We start from the raw sequence: 6,035 nt of genomic DNA on the forward strand, positions 1-6,035 counted from the left end.
CCCCAGAGGATATGACACAACGTATTGTGGCAGCCTGCGGCGACATTACACCAGATGTACTGCGGCGTGTACGACATTCATTACGCCAGAGATTGCAACTGTGTGCAGCAAATGATGGCCACCACATTGAATATCTATTGGCCTGACATGTCGGGACACACTACATTCCACTCCGTAATTGAAAACGGAAACCGCGTGTGTACTTGTATCTCACCCCTCATGGTAAACTACATGTGCGTCAGTGAAAAAGACCAATAAAAAGGTGTTAGCATGTGGACGTAATGTGCTGTTCCAGTCTCTTGTGTACCTAAGGTCCAGCACTGTTCCCTTTGGATCCCTACGTAATTCGGTGCTCTCCGATACATACGATCGAACAGCGGAGGAGTGGTACTCAAGCGTCAATTTTAGGTTACAATATCTCCGGATGTAATTAACATTTTACAATGCAACAAACGGCACTGATTACGTATTTGTTCATAAGTTCAGATGTGCTAACAAAACTAACGGGGTTCCATTTAAAAAAACTTAGGTTTGTGTTAAAAAACATACTACCGTGCATTTTTGTATGGTTTGTATTAACCAATTACACTAGCCCCTCTCCTCACGTTCGGTCTGTGGAATCCATTCGTCAGTATTTGATGTGGTTTACGAAATATATCCAGCGGTAACGTTAGGTGACTCACCCTGTATAAGTAATTTTCTGACTGTTGGTGCGATAAGATTTCAGCCTGTTCTTGGTTCACGTCTTTATAAAAAATATAACACTCATTATCTTTCTCTTTCGATGCAATTCTTTCACTATTCAACACTTTTATAACAATAACTTGCCGGTTTACGGTATCGAACACAAATGACTTGAATTTCACCAATTACTAACTGCTGTCTGCACGCTGGCAAGAGCGTTCATTTTTATGGCTCACAATCGACCTCTTTTACCCTTTCACATTACGAGAAGAAGTGCGGCAAAATCTGAAGATGTACAAGAGTTTTTACCGCCATATTTTTTATTTAGATCGAAGTTCGATGGTTCAAATGGCTCTGAGCACTATGGGTCTTAACATCTATGGTCATCAGTCCCCTAGAACTTAGAACTACTTAAACCTAACTAACCTACGGACATCACACAACACCCAGTCATCACGAGGCAGAGAAAATCCCTGACCCCGCCGGGAATCGAACCCGGGAACCCGGGTAGATCGAAGCGGAACGATCAGTTGAGGTTCTGTTAAAATGTTTCTCTGACTGCGCTGTCGATATATTAGCGTTTGCACTAGATGCACATCTTTACAGTTACGTGAATTATATAAACCAAATGTCTTTCAAACATTAGGTCTCATCTTGTAAGTTGATCATTTAATACGTAGCTTGGTGAATGCCTTTCCAAGGTAGTGATAGCTTTCATACGATGGAAAGTCTAATAATATTCCAATGCATATGCTGGTGGGAGCAGCATTATGCTATGGGAGGCATTGTACTGTGCTTGCATAGGACCTGTGGTAGTTATTAAAGACGGGCTGACATCTACGAACCGCCTGCATGCTTTCATGCATAACTATCCCGACAGCGATATCATATTTCAGCTGTATAATTGTCCTTGTTTCAGAACGGGGGTTTGAGGAACATTATAGTGTACTCAGGTTGATGTCTCAGCGACCAAATTCGCCTGATGTACACTATGTGATGAAAGGTACAGACACCCCCAAAAGCGTGCGTTTTTCATATTAGGTGCATTGTGCTGCCACCTACTGCCAGGTACTCCATATCAGCGACCTCAGTAGTCATCAGACATCGTGAGAGAGCAGAATGGGGCGCTCCACGGAACTCACTGTCTTTGAACGTGGGCAGGTGAGTGGGTGTCACTTGTATCATACGTCTGTAAGCGAGATTTCCACACTCATAAACATCCCAAGGTCCACTGTTTCCGATGCGATAGTCAAGTGCAAATGTGAAGGTGGACGTACAGCACAAAAGCATGAAGGCAGATCTCGTCTGTTGATAGACAGAGACCGCCAATTGTTGAAGTGGGTAGTAACGTGTAGTAGTCCATCACACAGGACTTCCAGACTGCATCTGGATACACTGCAAGTACAGTTAGGCGGGAGGTGAGAAAACATGGATTCCACGGTCGAGCGGCTGCTTATAAGCCACACATGACGCCAGTAAACGCCAAACGATGCCTCGCTTGGTGTAAGGGGCGTCAACATTGGACTATTGAACAGTGGAAAAACGTTGTGTGGAGTTACGAATCACGGTACAGAATGTGGCGATCCGATGGCAGTGTATGGGTATGGCGAATGACCAGAGAACGTAATCTGCCAGCGTGTGCAGTGCCAACAGTAAAATTCGGAGGCGGTGGTGTTATGGTGTGGTCGTGTTTCTCATGGAGGAGGCTTGCATCCTTTGTTGTTTTGCGTGACACTACACAGGCCTACATTGATGTTTGAAGTACCTTCTTGCTTCCCACTGTTGAAGAGCAATTCGGGGATGGCGATTTCATCTTCCAACACGATCGAGCACCTATTTATAATGCACGGCCTGTGGCGGAGTGTTTACACGACAATAACATCCCTGTAATGGACTGGCATGCATAGAGTGCTGACCTGAAACCTATGGAACACATTTGGGATGTTTTGGAACGCCGACTTCGTGCCAGGCATCACCGACCGACGTCGACACCTCTCCTCAGTGCAGCAATGGTCTGCCGTTCCCCAAGAAACCTTGCAGCACCTGATTGAAGGTATGCCTGCGAGAGTGGAAGCTGTCATCAAGAATAAGGATGGGCCAGCAGTGTACTGAATTCCAGCATTACCGATGGAGTGCGCCACGGACTTTTAAGTCATTTTCAGGCAGATGTCCGGATGCTTCTGATCACACAGTATGTATCCTGTGGAACCCAGCAGAGTCGTTGTCGGGTGCATGTAAAGCGGCGTGCCATTATTTACGCGATGTGTATGACCTATGTGTAGACATCTAATATCACATAACTCGCCAGCTGTTGTGGTCGACCGGTTCTAGGCGCTACAGTCCGGAACCAGGCGGCTGCCATGGTCGCAGGTTCGTATCCTGCCTCGGGCATGGATGTGTGTGATGTCCTTTGGTTAGTTAGGTTTTTCTAAGCCTAGGGTACCTGAGATGTTAAGTCCCATAGTGCTTAGAGCCATTTGAACCACTTGACATACCTCCACAAATGTGCCATCAAACTGTGCCCTGATACGCAGAATAAGTGAAGTATTTCGTTCTAGAGATGGACAAACAAGCTGTTAAGCAGGTGGTCATAATATTTTCGCTCATCAGTGTATTGAAATTATTTGAGAAGGTGCTAACGGTGTGTTGTGCTGTCTGCAGGATGCACGTGTGCTGGTGGCAGCTGAGCGTGGCGATGATGGCGCTGCCGGTGATGGTGGGCGTGGTGATCATCCTGATGTTCTTCGCCTGGTGCCCGCTGCTGTGGGCCAATGTGCCCAAGACGGAGCAGACCGACTACTACCACACGCCGCTCCGAATGGTGGGGGCACTGGCGCTCTGGGTGCTGTTTGCCATCGGCATCTTCTTGCTCTGGTGGCGCTGCAAGCCCAAAGTGATCGTCGACGATTCCACTGAAGTGATCGTCGACGAACGCATCAAAGTGATCGTCGACGATCCCGCCAAAGTGATCGCCGACGAGCCCACCAAAGTGATCGCCAACGAGCCCGCCAAAGTGATTGTCAACGAGCCCGCCAAAGTGATCGTCGACTAGCCCACCAAAGTGATCGCCGACGAGCCCACCAAAGTGATCGCCAACGAGCCTGCCAAAGTGATTGTCAACGAGCCCGCCAAAGTGATCGTCGACTAGCCCACCAAAGTGATCGCCGACGAGCCCACCAAAGTGATCGCCAACGAGCCCGCCAAAGTGATTGTCAACGAGCCCGCCAAAGTGATCGCTGAAGAGCCCACAGCGCACCCCACTGTCGAGGTGTGATGGCCCGTCCTTTGCTGTTACCTTCAAGGTGTGATGTGTGGCTGTGAAATCAAAGGGACCACTTCGTCATGTTGTGGTATACCACTGGGATGTACATATCTCCTGAAAACCGGGCTTTATATTGACGACCCACCATTATATGGAATGAATCTCCACATTACTCTGCAAGTTTTCAGCCGACATACAGGTGTTTGTACCTGAGGCTTCAGTTGCGATTCGTGCTATGCGAAAATTTTTTGTCGATGCGGAGCCTCTCTTGCTACAAACAATGCAAAGAGCGCGAAAACACTGCAGGGGAAGGTCTTTCCAACTCGGACGATTTACTCAGTTGTATGGCACCCCATACTGTACCCTAATATGAAGAAAATACACTCTAAAACAGGAAAAACAGACATGCCACGAAGAAATTATCTGAATGGGACGGAAATCGGTAGAAGTGATGTACATATGCATACACACTAATAATAGGATGTACCGCAAAACTGTATGATATTTTCACGAGAAAGTCCTTCACACACTGAACAAGTCGAGGCCGCGTTAGTCCCACTTTGGCCGATATGCGGGCAACTTTTCACGACATCCCTAAGGAGGACATGCAGTAACGTAATCAATCCATAGCAAACTGAATAACTCAGTGCATAAAGGTCAGAGATTGAATTCCTCAATTTGTTGAGTGCTTTCTGTTGAATAAATCATCCAATGTTTCTAAAATTGTTCCTTTGTTTGTTTGCCTGTACACTTACATCGTAATTACCGTGTTCCGACTCATTCGTATTTTCTCTAGGAGTGTAAATTCTAAAACCGACATTTACAATTTTCTAGAAGAGCAGCTTGTCGGAAACCTGTGTCTTGCACGTTGTGCGATAAGAGGTTTTGTTTTATAGTTTCGTGAAATACAGATTGACAAATAACTGCACAATATAGGTGAACGTTTCTCAACCCATTCCCATAATGGTCACAGAGACAAGGATGATGGCCATTGCATTTTGAAGTCTGGTACGAGACTATGAATTTCTCTCACTGATGTTCAGCTTCTGACAGGCAGTCAGAAGTGTTTTTTACTCTCAGTAACACTTAAATAAAACTAGTTTGTGCATCATTCTCAGTAAGTTACAAATAACATTTTCAAAAATCACTGTACACATCCCACTACAGCGTTCAATAAAATATTTAAAACACGTGTAAGTTGATTTATTTAGATCCTATAAGAGCCACCCATGAAATGTTAAAGTAATTATTTGTAGACTGAACAATAAAGCAACACTAATGTACAAAGCTACTGGTACATGAATTGTACGAGTACAACTAAAACAGCACTTTCTACGCATAAGTGCAATATCCAAAACAAACCTCAAAAAGATGCAGACTGTAACACAATATATTTTTACATATTACGACTGGAAAATAAGTTAATTAACAGTGTTTAGCAGAGATTAGAAGAAGACGAAAATTAGTGTGATTTACCATGAGGGAGTTAGTTCTGAATTATGGTTTAGTACGATTTCACGTAAGTCTCAGAAAGTAATTTCAGACAGTTTACGGAAATTCGAGTTTCAGTGAAATAGACTGTAATGACACGGAGGCCAATATTTCACCGAGCGAGGTCGTGCAGTGGTTAGCATACTGGACTCGCATTCGGAGGTCTACGGTTCGAATCAGTGTCAAGCCATCCTGAGTGAGGTTTCCCATGATTTCCCAAAATCGCTTTATTCAAATGCCGGGATGGTTCCTTTGAAAGGACATGGCTGATGTCCTTCTCATCCTTCCCTAATCTGATGAGACTGTTGACCTCGCTGTTTGTACCCCCCCCCCCCCCCCACACCCCCAACCCAATCAAATGGCTCAGAGCACTACGGGAGGTCATCAGTCCCCTAGGACTTAGAACTACTTAAACCTAACCAACCTAAGGACATCACACACATCCATGTCAGAGGCAGGATTCGAACTGCGACCGTAGCAGCCGCACGGTTCCGGACTGAAGCACTACCACTGCCGGCCCCAAGTCAGTCAACCAGCCAATACTGCAATACAATTTGCAGTCTACCAAGGCACCTCGATATGAAACGACAGTTCGGCT

General features: G+C 45.6%; 1 protein-coding gene across 1 annotated transcript in view; it reads left to right on the forward strand.

Moving 5' to 3' along the window:
- Positions 1-5,112, forward strand: part of LOC126108749 (uncharacterized) — a 142,817-nt gene extending 137,705 nt beyond the window's left edge. The window contains exon 3 of the transcript XR_007523619.1: positions 4,603-5,112. The gene's annotated coding sequence lies outside the window, so the exon portion shown is untranslated. The remainder of the gene's footprint in view (positions 1-4,602) is intronic.
- Positions 5,113-6,035: the final 923 nt, after the last annotated feature.

Source organism: Schistocerca cancellata, chromosome 11 (assembly GCF_023864275.1).
Source record: "Schistocerca cancellata isolate TAMUIC-IGC-003103 chromosome 11, iqSchCanc2.1, whole genome shotgun sequence".
Lineage (NCBI taxonomy): Eukaryota > Metazoa > Arthropoda > Insecta > Orthoptera > Acrididae > Schistocerca > Schistocerca cancellata.